We start from the raw sequence: 12,809 nt of genomic DNA on the forward strand, positions 1-12,809 counted from the left end.
CTTGTGGGTTCTTGTAGGTACTTGTAGGTGTTTGTGGGTACTTGTAGGTACTTGTGGGTACTTGTAGGTACTTGTGGGTACTTGTAGGTGCTTGTGGGTGCTTTTAGGTACTTGTGGGTACTTGTAGGTACTTGTGGGTACTTGTAGGAGCTTGTAGGTACTTGAAGGTACTTGTAGGAGCTTGTAGGTACTTGTAGGAGCTTTTAGGTACTTGTAGGAGCTTGTAGGTACTTGTAGGAGCTTTTAGGTACTTGTAGGAGCTTGTAGGTACTTGTGGGTGCTTGTGGATGCTTGTGGGTACTTGTGGGTGCTTGTGGGTACTTATGGGTGCTTGTGGGTACTTGTGGGTGCTTGTGGGTACTTGTGGGTACTTTTAGGTACTTGTGGGTACTTGTGGATACTTGTGGATACTTGTAGGTACTTGTGGGCACTTGTGGATACTTGTGGATACTTGTAGGTACTTGTGGGTACTTGTAGGTACTTGTGGGTACTTGTAGGTACTTGTGGGTACTTGTAGGTACTTGTGGGTACTTGTAGGTACTTGTGGGTACTTGTAGGTGCTTGTGGGTGCTTGTAGGTACTTGTGGGTACTTGTAGGTACTTGTGGGTACTTGTAGGAGCTTGTAGGTACTTGAAGGTACTTGTAGGTACTTGTAGGAGCTTTTAGGTACTTGTAGGAGCTTGTAGGTACTTGTAGGAGCTTTAAGGTACTTGTAGGAGCTTGTAGGTACTTGTAGGAGCTTTTGGGTACTTGTAGGAGCTTTTAGGTACTTGTAGGAGCTTTAAGGTACTTGTGGGTGCTTGTAGGTACTTGTGGGTACTTGTGGGTACTTGTAGGTACTTGTGGGTACTTGTAGGTACTTGTAGGTGCTTGTAAGTACTTGTGGATACTTGTGGGTACTTGTAGGAGCTTGTAGGTACTTGTAGGTACTTGTAGGAGCTTGTAGGTACTTGTAGGAGCTTGTAGGTACTTGTGGGTACTTGTGGGTGCTTGAAGGTACTTCTGGGTACTTGCCCCGGGTACTTGTGGGTGCTTGAAGGTACTTGTGGGCACTTGCCCCGGGTGCTTGTAGGTGCTTGTGGATACTTGTAGGTGCATGTGGGTGCTTGTAGGTGCTTGTGGGTCCTTGTAGGTACTTGTGGGTACTTCTGGGTTCTTGTAGGTACTTATGGGTACTTGCAGGTACTTGTGGGTACTTGTGGGTGCTTGTAGGTGTTTGTGGGTACTCGTAGGTGCTTGTGGGTACTTATGGGTACTTATGGGTGCTTGTGGGTGCTTGTGGGTACTTAGGGGTACTTGTGGGTGCTTGTGGGTGCTTGTGGGTACTTGTAGGTACTTGTGGGTGCTTGTGGGTACTTGTGGGTTCTTGTAGGTACTTGTAGGTACTTGTGGGTACTTGTGGGTACTTGCCCCGGGTACTTGTGGGTGCTTGAAGGTACTTGTGGGTACTTGTGGGTGCTTGAAGGTACTTGTGGGTACTTGCCCCGGGAACTTGTGGGTGCTTGAAGGTACTTGTGGGTACTTGTGGGTGCTTGAAGGTACTTGTGGGTACTTGCCCCGGGTACTTGTGGGTGCTTGAAGGTACTTGTGGGCACTCGCCCCGGGTGCTTGTAGGTGCTTGTGGATACTTGTAGGTGCTTGTGGGTGCTTGTAGGTGCTTGTGGGTTCTTGTAGGTACTTGTGGGTACTTGTGGGTGCTTGTAGGTACTTATGGGTACTTGCAGGTACTTGTGGGTGCTTGTAGGTGTTTGTGGGTACTCGTAGGTGCTTGTGGGTACTTGTAGGTGCTTGTGGGTACTTATGGGTGCTTGTGGGTGCTTGTGGGTACTTGTTTGTGCTTGTGGGTGCTTGTGGGTACTTGTAGGTACTTGTGGGTGCTTGTGGGTACTTGTGGGTTCTTGTAGGTACTTGTGGGTGCTTGTGGGTACTTGTGGGTTCTTGTAGGTACTTGTAGGTACTTTTGGGTACTTGTAGGTACTTGTAGGTACTTGTGGGTACTTGTAGGTGTTTGTGGGTACTTGTAGGTACTTGTGGGTACTTGTAGGTACTTGTGGGTACTTGTGGGTACTTGTAGGTGCTTGTAGGTACTTGTGGGTACTTGTGGGTGCTTGTAGGTGCTTGTGGGTGCTTGTAGGTACTTGTGGGTTTTTGTGGGTGCTTGTAGGTACTTGTGGGTACTTGTGGGTGCTTGTAGGTACTTGTGGGTGCTTGTAGGTACTTGTGGGTACTTGTAGGTACTTGTGGGTACTTGTAGGTGCTTGTGGGTGCTTTTAGGTACTTGTGGGTACTTGTGGGTACTTGTAGGTACTTGTGGGTACTTGTAGGAGCTTGTAGGTACTTGAAGGTACTTGTAGGAGCTTGTAGGAGCTTGTAGGTACTTGTAGGAGCTTTTAGGTACTTGTAGGAGCTTGTAGGTACTTGTAGGAGCTTTTAGGTACTTGTAGGAGCTTGTAGGTACTTGTGGGTGCTTGTGGGTGCTTGTGGGTGCTTGTGGGTACTTGTGGGTGCTTGTGGGTACTTATGGGTGCTTGTGGGTACTTGTGGGTTCTTGTGGGTACTTGTGGGTGCTTGTGGGTACTTGTGGGTACTTGTAGGTATTTGTGGGTACTTTTAGGTACTTTTAGGTACTTGTGGGTACTTGTGGGTACTTGTGGATACTTGTGGATACTTGTGGATACTTGTAGGTACTTGTGGGCACTTGTGGATACTTGTAGGTACTTGTGGGTACTTGTGGATACTTGTGGGTACTTGTAGGTGCTTGTAGGTACTTGTAGGTACTTGTAGGAGCTTTTAGGTACTTGTAGGAGCTTGTAGGTACTTGTAGGAGCTTTTAGGTACTTGTAGGAGCTTGTAGGTACTTGTAGGAGCTTTTAGGTACTTGTAGGAGCTTGTAGGTACTTGTAGGAGCTTTTAGGTACTTGTAGGAGCTTGTAGGTACTTGTAGGAGCTTTTAGGTACTTGTAGGAGCTTGTAGGTACTTGTGGGTACTTGTGGGTGCTTGTGGGTACTTGCCCCGGGTACTTGTGGGTGCTTGAAGGTACTTGTGGGTACTTGTGGGTGCTTGAAGGTACTTGTGGGTACTTGCCCCGGGAACTTGTGGGTGCTTGAAGGTACTTGTGGGTACTTGTGGGTGCTTGAAGGTACTTGTGGGTACTTGCCCCGGGTACTTGTGGGTGCTTGAAGGTACTTGTGGGCACTCGCCCCGGGTGCTTGTAGGTGCTTGTGGATACTTGTAGGTGCTTGTGGGTGCTTGTAGGTGCTTGTGGGTTCTTGTAGGTACTTGTGGGTACTTGTGGGTGCTTGTAGGTACTTATGGGTACTTGCAGGTACTTGTGGGTGCTTGTAGGTGTTTGTGGGTACTCGTAGGTGCTTGTGGGTATTTGTAGGTGCTTGTGGGTTCTTGTAGGTACTTGTGGGTACTTGTGGGTGCTTGTAGGTACTTATGGGTACTTGCAGGTACTTGTGGGTGCTTGTAGGTGTTTGTGGGTACTCGTAGGTGCTTGTGGGTATTTGTAGGTGCTTGTGGGTACTTATGGGTGCTTGTGGGTGCTTGTGGGTACTTGTGGGTGCTTGTGGGTGCTTGTGGGTACTTGTAGGTACTTGTGGGTGCTTGTGGGTACTTGTGGGTTCTTGTAGGTACTTGTGGGTGCTTGTGGGTACTTGTGGGTTCTTGTAGGTACTTGTAGGTACTTTTGGGTACTTGTAGGTACTTGTAGGTACTTGTGGGTACTTGTGGGTGCTTGAAGGTACTTCTGGGTACTTGCCCCGGGTACTTGTGGGTGCTTGAAGGTACTTGTGGGCACTTGCCCCGGGTGCTTGTAGGTGCTTGTGGATACTTGTAGGTGCTTGTGGGTGCTTGTAGGTGCTTGTGGGTCCTTGTAGGTACTTGTGGGTACTTCTGGGTTCTTGTAGGTACTTATGGGTACTTGAAGGTACTTGTGGGTACTTGTGGGTGCTTGTAGGTGTTTGTGGGTACTCGTAGGTGCTTGTGGGTACTTATGGGTACTTATGGGTGCTTGTGGGTGCTTGTGGGTGCTTAGGGGTACTTGTGGGTGCTTGTGGGTGCTTGTGGGTACTTGTAGGTACTTGTGGGTGCTTGTGGGTACTTGTGGGTTCTTGTAGGTACTTGTAGGTACTTGTGGGTACTTGTGGGTACTTGCCCCGGGTACTTGTGGGTGCTTGAAGGTACTTGTGGGTACTTGTGGGTGCTTGAAGGTACTTGTGGGTACTTGCCCCGGGAACTTGTGGGTGCTTGAAGGTACTTGTGGGTGCTTGAAGGTACTTGTTGGTACTTGCCCCGGGTACTTGTGGGTGCTTGAAGGTACTTGTGGGCACTCGCCCCGGGTGCTTGTAGGTGCTTGTGGATACTTGTAGGTGCTTGTGGGTGCTTGTAGGTGCTTGTGGGTTCTTGTAGGTACTTGTGGGTACTTGTGGGTGCTTGTAGGTACTTATGGGTACTTGCAGGTACTTGTGGGTGCTTGTAGGTGTTTGTGGGTACTCGTAGGTGCTTGTGGGTACTTGTAGGTGCTTGTGGGTACTTATGGGTGCTTGAGGGTGCTTGTGGGTACTTGTGGGTGCTTGTGGGTGCTTGTGGGTACTTGTAGGTACTTGTGGGTGCTTGTGGGTACTTGTGGGTTCTTGTAGGTACTTGTGGGTGCTTGTGGGTACTTGTGGGTTCTTGTAGGTACTTGTAGGTACTTTTGGGTACTTGTAGGTACTTGTGGGTACTTGTAGGTGTTTGTGGGTACTTGTAGGTACTTGTGGGTACTTGTAGGTACTTGTGGGTACTTGTGGGTACTTGTAGGTGCTTGTAGGTACTTGTGGGTACTTGTGGGTGCTTGTAGGTGCTTGTGGGTGCTTGTAGGTACTTGTGGGTACTTGTGGGTGCTTGTAGGTACTTGTGGGTACTTGTGGGTGCTTGTAGGTACTTGTGGGTGCTTGTAGGTACTTGTGGGTACTTGTAGGTACTTGTGGGTACTTGTAGGTGCTTGTGGGTGCTTTTAGGTACTTGTGGGTACTTGTAGGTACTTGTGGGTACTTGTAGGAGCTTGTAGGTACTTGAAGGTACTTGTAGGAGCTTGTAGGAGCTTGTAGGTACTTGTAGGAGCTTTTAGGTACTTGTAGGAGCTTGTAGGTACTTGTAGGAGCTTTTAGGTACTTGTAGGAGCTTGTAGGTACTTGTGGGTGCTTGTGGGTGCTTGTGGGTGCTTGTGGGTACTTGTGGGTGCTTGTGGGTACTTATGGGTGCTTGTGGGTACTTGTGGGTGCTTGTGGGTACTTGTGGGTGCTTGTGGGTACTTGTGGGTACTTGTAGGTATTTGTGGGTACTTTTAGGTACTTGTAGGAGCTTGTAGGAGCTTGTAGGTACTTGTAGGAGCTTTTAGGTACTTGTAGGAGCTTGTAGGTACTTGTAGGAGCTTTTAGGTACTTGTAGGAGCTTGTAGGTACTTGTGGGTGCTTGTGGGTGCTTGTGGGTGCTTGTGGGTACTTGTGGGTGCTTGTGGGTACTTATGGGTGCTTGTGGGTACTTGTGGGTGCTTGTGGGTACTTGTGGGTGCTTGTGGGTACTTGTGGGTACTTGTAGGTATTTGTGGGTACTTTTAGGTACTTTTAGGTACTTGTGGGTACTTGTGGATACTTGTGGATACTTGTGGATACTTGTAGGTACTTGTGGGCACTTGTGGATACTTGTAGGTACTTGTGGGTACTTGTGGATACTTGTGGGTACTTGTAGGAGCTTGTAGGTACTTGTAGGTACTTGTAGGAGCTTTTAGGTACTTGTTGGAGCTTGTAGGTACTTGTAGGAGCTTTTAGGTACTTGTAGGAGCTTGTAGGTACTTGTAGGAGCTTTTAGGTACTTGTAGGAGCTTGTAGGTACTTGTAGGAGCTTTTAGGTACTTGTAGGAGCTTGTAGGTACTTGTAGGAGCTTTTAGGTACTTGTAGGAGCTTGTAGGTACTTGTGGGTACTTGTGGGTGCTTGTGGGTACTTGCCCCGGGTACTTGTGGGTGCTTGAAGGTACTTGTGGGTACTTGTGGGTGCTTGAAGGTACTTGTGGGTACTTGCCCCGGGAACTTGTGGGTGCTTGAAGGTACTTGTGGGTACTTGTGGGTGCTTGAAGGTACTTGTGGGTACTTGCCCCGGGTACTTGTGGGCACTCGCCCCGGGTGCTTGTAGGTGCTTGTGGATACTTGTAGGTGCTTGTGGGTGCTTGTAGGTGCTTGTGGGTTCTTGTAGGTACTTGTGGGTACTTGTGGGTGCTTGTAGGTACTTATGGGTACTTGCAGGTACTTGTGGGTGCTTGTAGGTGTTTGTGGGTACTCGTAGGTGCTTGTGGGTACTTGTAGGTGCTTGTGGGTACTTATGGGTGCTTGTGGGTGCTTGTGGGTACTTGTGGGTGCTTGTGGGTGCTTGTGGGTACTTGTAGGTACTTGTGGGTGCTTGTGGGTACTTGTGGGTTCTTGTAGGTACTTGTGGGTGCTTGTGGGTACTTGTGGGTTCTTGTAGGTACTTGTAGGTACTTTTGGGTACTTTTGGGTACTTGTAGGTACTTGTAGGTACTTGTGGGTACTTGTGGGTGCTTGAAGGTACTTCTGGGTACTTGCCCCGGGTACTTGTGGGTGCTTGAAGGTACTTGTGGGCACTTGCCCCGGGTGCTTGTAGGTGCTTGTGGATACTTGTAGGTGCTTGTGGGTGCTTGTAGGTGCTTGTGGGTCCTTGTAGGTACTTGTGGGTACTTCTGGGTTCTTGTAGGTACTTATGGGTACTTGCAGGTACTTGTGGGTACTTGTGGGTGCTTGTAGGTGTTTGTGGGTACTCGTAGGTGCTTGTGGGTACTTATGGGTACTTATGGGTGCTTGTGGGTGCTTGTGGGTACTTAGGGGTACTTGTGGGTACTTGTAGGTGTTTGTGGGTGCTTGTAGGTACTTTTGGGTACTTGCAGGTACTTGTGGGTGCTTGTAGGTGTTTGTGGGTACTCGTAGGTGCTTGTGGGTACTTGTAGGTGCTTGTGGGTACTTATGGGTGCTTGTGGGTGCTTGTGGGTACTTGTGGGTGCTTGTGGGGGCTTGTGGGTACTTGTAGGTACTTGTGGGTGCTTGTGGGTACTTGTGGGTTCTTGTAGGTACTTGTGGGTGCTTGTGGGTACTTGTAGGTACTTGTGGGTGCTTGTGGGTACTTGTGGGTTCTTGTAGGTACTTGTAGGTACTTGTGGGTACTTGTAGGTGTTTGTGGGTACTTGTAGGTACTTGTGGGTACTTGTAGGTACTTGTGGGTACTTGTGGGTACTTGTAGGTACTTGTGGGTACTTGTAGGAGCTTGTAGGTACTTGAAGGTACTTGTAGGAGCTAGTAGGTACTTGTAGGAGCTTTTAGGTACTTGTAGGAGCTTGTAGGTACTTGTAGAAGCTTTTAGGTACTTGTAGGAGCTTGTAGGTACTTGTGGGTGCTTGTGGGTGCTTGTGGGTACTTGTGGGTGCTTGTGGGTACTTATTGGTGCTTGTGGGTACTTGTAGGTGCTTGTGGGTACTTGTGGGTACTTGTAGGTATTTGTGGGTACTTTTAGGTACTTTTAGGTACTTGTGGGTACTTGTGGATACTTGTGGATACTTGTAGGTACTTGTGGGCACTTGTGGATACTTGTAGGTACTTGTGGGTACTTGTGGATACTTGTGGGTACTTGTAGGAGCTTGTAGGTGCTTGTAGGTACTTGTAGGAGCTTTTAGGTACTTGTAGGAGCTTGTAGGTACTTGTAGGAGCTTTTAGGTACTTGTAGGAGCTTGTAGGTACTTGTAGGAGCTTTTAGGTACTTGTAGGAGCTTGTAGGTACTTGTGGGTACTTGTGGGTGCTTGTGGGTACTTGCCCCGGGTACTTGTGGGTGCTTGAAGGTACTTGTGGGTACTTGCCCCGGGTACTTGTGGGTACTTGCCCCGGGTACTTGTGGGTGCTTGAAGGTACTTGTGGGCACTCGCCCCGGGTGCTTGTAGGTGCTTGTGGATACTTGTAGGTGCTTTTGGGTGCTTGTAGGTGCTTGTGGGTTCTTGTGGGTACTTGTGGGTACTTGTGGGTGCTTGTAGGTACTTGTGGGTACTTGTGGATACTTGTGGGTACTTGTAGGAGCTTGTAGGTACTTGTAGGTACTTGTAGGAGCTTTTAGGTACTTGTAGGAGCTTTTAGGTACTTGTAGGAGCTTGTAGGTACTTGTAGGAGCTTTTAGGTACTTGTAGGAGCTTGTAGGTACTTGTAGGAGCTTTAAGGTACTTGTAGGAGCTTGTAGGTACTTGTGGGTACTTGTGGGTGCTTGTGGGTACTTGCCCCGGGTACTTGTGGGTGCTTGAAGGTACTTGTGGGTACTTGTGGGTGCTTGAAGGTACTTGTGGGTACTTGTGGGTACTTGCCCCGGGTACTTGTGGGTACTTGCCCCGGGTACTTGTGGGTGCTTGAAGGTACTTGTGGGCACTCGCACCGGGTGCTTGTAGGTGCTTGTGGATACTTGTGGGTGCTTTTGGGTGCTTGTAGGTGCTTGTGGGTTCTTGTAGGTACTTGTGGGTACTTGTGGGTGCTTGTAGGTACTTGTGGGTACTTGTGGATACTTGTGGGTACTTGTAGGAGCTTGTGGGTACTTGTAGGTACTTGTGGGTGCTTGTGGGTACTTGTGGGTTCTTGTAGGTACTTGTGGGTGCTTGTGGGTACTTGTAGGTACTTGTGGGTACTTGTAGGTGTTTGTGGGTACTTGTAGTTACTTGTGGGTACTTGTAGGTACTTGTGGGTACTTGTGGGTACTTGTAGGTACTTGTGGGTACTTGTAGGAGCTTGTAGGTACTTGAAGGTACTTGTAGGAGCTAGTAGGTACTTGTAGGAGCTTTTAGGTACTTGTAGGAGCTTGTAGGTACTTGTAGAAGCTTTTAGGTACTTGTAGGAGCTTGTAGGTACTTGTGGGTGCTTGTGGGTGCTTGTGGGTACTTGTGGGTGCTTGTGGGTACTTATTGGTGCTTGTGGGTACTTGTAGGTGCTTGTGGGTACTTGTGGGTACTTGTAGGTATTTGTGGGTACTTTTAGATACTTTTAGGTACTTGTGGGTACTTGTGGATACTTGTGGATACTTGTAGGTACTTGTGGGCACTTGTGGATACTTGTAGGTACTTGTGGGTACTTGTGGATACTTGTGGGTACTTGTAGGAGCTTGTAGGTGCTTGTAGGTACTTGTAGGAGCTTTTAGGTACTTGTAGGAGCTTGTAGGTACTTGTAGGAGCTTTTAGGTACTTGTAGGAGCTTGTAGGTACTTGTAGGAGCTTTTAGGTACTTGTAGGAGCTTGTAGGTACTTGTGGGTACTTGTGGGTGCTTGTGGGTACTTGCCCCTGGTACTTGTGGGTGCTTGAATGTACTTGTGGGTACTTGCCCCGGGTACTTGTGGGTACTTGCCCCGGGTACTTGTGGGTGCTTGAAGGTACTTGTGGGCACTCGCCCCGGGTGCTTGTAGGTGCTTGTGGATACTTGTAGGTGCTTTTGGGTGCTTGTAGGTGCTTGTGGGTTCTTGTGGGTACTTGTGGGTACTTGTGGGTACTTGTGGGTGCTTGTAGGTACTTGTGGGTACTTGTGGATACTTGTGGGTACTTGTAGGAGCTTGTAGGTACTTGTAGGTACTTGTAGGAGCTTTTAGGTACTTGTAGGAGCTTTTAGGTACTTGTAGGAGCTTGTAGGTACTTGTAGGAGCTTTTAGGTACTTGTAGGAGCTTGTAGGTACTTGTAGGAGCTTTTAGGTACTTGTAGGAGCTTGTAGGTACTTGTGGGTACTTGTGGGTGCTTGTGGGTACTTGCCCCGGGTACTTGTGGGTGCTTGAAGGTACTTGTGGGTACTTGTGGGTGCTTGAAGGTACTTGTGGGTACTTGTGGGTACTTGCCCCGGGTACTTGTGGGTACTTGCCCCGGGTACTTGTGGGTACTTGCCCCGGGTACTTGTGGGTGCTTGAAGGTACTTGTGGGCACTCGCACCGGGTGCTTGTAGGTGCTTGTGGATACTTGTGGGCACTCGCCCCGGGTGCTTGTAGGTGCTTGTGGATACTTGTAGGTGCTTTTGGGTGCTTGTAGGTGCTTGTGGGTTCTTGTAGGTACTTGTGGGTACTTGTGGGTGCTTGTAGGTACTTGTGGGTACTTGTGGATACTTGTGGGTACTTGTAGGAGCTTGTAGGTGCTTGTAGGTACTTGTAGGAGCTTTTAGGTACTTGTAGGAGCTTGTAGGTACTTGTAGGAGCTTTTAGGTACTTGTAGGAGCTTGTAGGTACTTGTAGGAGCTTTTAGGTACTTGTAGGAGCTTGTAGGTACTTGTGGATACTTGTGGGCACTCGCCCCGGGTGCTTGTAGGTGCTTGTGGATACTTGTAGGTGCTTTTGGGTGCTTGTAGGTGCTTGTGGGTTCTTGTAGGTACTTGTGGGTACTTGTGGGTGCTTGTAGGTACTTGTGGGTACTTGTGGATACTTGTGGGTACTTGTAGGAGCTTGTAGGTGCTTGTAGGTACTTGTAGGAGCTTTTAGGTACTTGTAGGAGCTTGTAGGTACTTGTAGGAGCTTTTAGGTACTTGTAGGAGCTTGTAGGTACTTGTAGGAGCTTTTAGGTACTTGTAGGAGCTTGTAGGTACTTGTGGGTACTTGTGGGTGCTTGTGGGTACTTGCCCCGGGTACTTGTGGGTGCTTGAAGGTACTTGTGGGTACTTGCCCCGGGTACTTGTGGGTACTTGCCCCGGGTACTTGTGGGTACTTGCCCCGGGTACTTGTGGGTGCTTGAAGGTACTTGTGGGCACTCGCCCCGGGTGCTTGTAGGTGCTTGTGGATACTTGTAGGTGCTTTTGGGAGCTTGTAGGAGCTTGTGGGTACTTGCAGGTACTTGTGGGTACTTGTGGGTGCTTGTAGGTGTTTGTGGGTACTTATGGGTACTTATGGGTACTTGCAGGTACTTGTGGGTACTTGTGGGTGCTTGTAGGTGTTTGTGGGTACTCGTAGGTGCTTGTGGGTACTTATGGGTGCTTGTGGGTGCTTGTGGGTACTTATGGGTACTTGTGGGTGCTTGTGGGTGCTTGTGGGTACTTGTAGGTACTTGTAGGTACTTGTGGGTGCTTGTGGGTACTTGTGGGTTCTTGTAGGTACTTGTAGGTACTTGTGGGTACTTGTAAGTACTTGTGGGTACTTGTTGGTGTTTGTGGGTACTTGTAGGTACTTGTGGGTACTTGTGGGTGCTTGTAGGTACTTTTGGGTACTTGCAGGTACTTGTGGGTGCTTGTAGGTGTTTGTGGGTACTCGTAGGTGCTTGTGGGTACTTGTAGGTGCTTGTGGGTACTTATGGGTGCTTGTGGGTGCTTGTGGGTACTTGTGGGTGCTTGTGGGGGCTTGTGGGTACTTGTAGGTACTTGTGGGTGCTTGTGGGTACTTGTGGGTTCTTGTAGGTACTTGTGGGTGCTTGTGGGTACTTGTAGGTACTTGTGGGTGCTTGTGGGTACTTGTGGGTTCTTGTAGGTACTTGTAGGTACTTGTGGGTACTTGTAGGTGTTTGTGGGTACTTGTAGGTACTTGTGGGTACTTGTAGGTACTTGTGGGTACTTGTGGGTACTTGTAGGTACTTGTGGGTACTTGTAGGAGCTTGTAGGTACTTGAAGGTACTTGTAGGAGCTAGTAGGTACTTGTAGGAGCTTTTAGGTACTTGTAGGAGCTTGTAGGTACTTGTAGAAGCTTTTAGGTACTTGTAGGAGCTTGTAGGTACTTGTGGGTGCTTGTGGGTGCTTGTGGGTACTTGTGGGTGCTTGTGGGTACTTATTGGTGCTTGTGGGTACTTGTAGGTGCTTGTGGGTACTTGTGGGTACTTGTAGGTATTTGTGGGTACTTTTAGGTACTTTTAGGTACTTGTGGGTACTTGTGGATACTTGTAGGTACTTGTGGGCACTTGTGGATACTTGTAGGTACTTGTGGGTACTTGTGGATACTTGTGGGTACTTGTAGGAGCTTGTAGGTGCTTGTAGGTACTTGTAGGAGCTTTTAGGTACTTGTAGGAGCTTGTAGGTACTTGTAGGAGCTTTTAGGTACTTGTAGGAGCTTGTAGGTACTTGTAGGAGCTTTTAGGTACTTGTAGGAGCTTGTAGGTACTTGTGGGTACTTGTGGGTGCTTGTGGGTACTTGCCCCGGGTACTTGTGGGTGCTTGAAGGTACTTGTGGGTACTTGCCCCGGGTACTTGTGGGTACTTGCCCCGGGTACTTGTGGGTGCTTGAAGGTACTTGTGGGCACTCGCCCCGGGTGCTTGTAGGTGCTTGTGGATACTTGTAGGTGCTTTTGGGTGCTTGTAGGTGCTTGTGGGTTCTTGTGGGTACTTGTGGGTACTTGTGGGTACTTGTGGGTGCTTGTAGGTACTTGTGGGTACTTGTGGATACTTGTGGGTACTTGTAGGAGCTTGTAGGTACTTGTAGGTACTTGTAGGAGCTTTTAGGTACTTGTAGGAGCTTTTAGGTACTTGTAGGAGCTTGTAGGTACTTGTAGGAGCTTTTAGGTACTTGTAGGAGCTTGTAGGTACTTGTAGGAGCTTTAAGGTACTTGTAGGAGCTTGTAGGTACTTGTGGGTACTTGTGGGTGCTTGTGGGTACTTGCCCCGGGTACTTGTGGGTGCTTGAAGGTACTTGTGGGTACTTGTGGGTGCTTGAAGGTACTTGTGGGTACTTGTGGGTACTTGCCCCGGGTACTTGTGGGTACTTGCCCCGGGTACTTGTGGGTGCTTGAAGGTACTTGTGGGCACTCGCACCGGGTGCTTGTAGGTGCTTGTGGATACTTGTGG

Source organism: Phalangium opilio, unplaced genomic scaffold (assembly GCF_054372755.1).
Source record: "Phalangium opilio isolate 3A_F unplaced genomic scaffold, DU_Popi_V2 ptg000061l_1, whole genome shotgun sequence".
In the NCBI taxonomy this organism is placed as follows: Eukaryota; Metazoa; Arthropoda; class Arachnida; order Opiliones; family Phalangiidae; genus Phalangium; species Phalangium opilio.